Below are 888 nucleotides of genomic sequence, written 5' to 3' on the forward strand. Positions count from 1 at the left end.
TGTATCCTCTATGGAGGATTCATAGAAGGTCATAGGCAAGAATCACATCAAATAAGCACAGATGGGTTGTGATTTACACCAATGGAGGGAGTACACCATGACTGAAAACCACTGAAATAATTTAGTCTTGTGCCATGCCCAGCCCACGTTACACAAGAAGGTCAAATGAGTTTCTTATGGTGGGCTCTGCACCCCTTTGTTTCTTTCTAAACTGCAACATGGAATGTTCCATGGGTATTAAATGTTATGTGGGAAAGTTACAAACCCACTCAGCTCAAATTACAGGTGAAACTAAGCCAAAAAACTGTGGGAAATTTAGGATTCAAGGCAGGGAGACTTAATTTTTAATGCATCCCACTGTGTTTCCTCTTCAAAGATTTCACATAGTTGAGGGGGTTTCACACTTGGATGAAGCTGCCAGGGAGAACTCACCCCATCAAGGGTGTGGCACGGATTTCTCTTATGTTGCTAAGTTGTAACAGCATCCTCACCTCCTGACGATTTTGTACAACAGATGTGTCTGTGAAGCTACCATTATATCTAATTTGGTTAGATAAAATCACATATTAAGCATGCAATGGGAACTGGATACTTTAAAGAAACAAAATTGCTATGAATTTGCTTATAAAGTAGATACCCACCCTCTGAATTACCTGTTTTGTACGTTTTCAGATATTAAGTCTTCTTTAAAGTGGGGGCATACCTGCAGTTAGGTCCTATTGCATGAAAAGACAAGCAACACTAGAGATATTTAATAGCAGGCTATCTCAAGGAGTCTGTCTCCCTGTAACAATGAGCAGGTGGCAGACATTAAGGAGATACATTGGTGTAGAGGGGATAACAGTAGATTTTGCTTTATATCTCTCTAGTGCAATTATCATGTGTCAT

Source organism: Phascolarctos cinereus, unplaced genomic scaffold (assembly GCF_003287225.1).
Source record: "Phascolarctos cinereus isolate Bilbo 61053 unplaced genomic scaffold, phaCin_HiC Scaffold_9;HRSCAF=440, whole genome shotgun sequence".
In the NCBI taxonomy this organism is placed as follows: Eukaryota; Metazoa; Chordata; class Mammalia; order Diprotodontia; family Phascolarctidae; genus Phascolarctos; species Phascolarctos cinereus.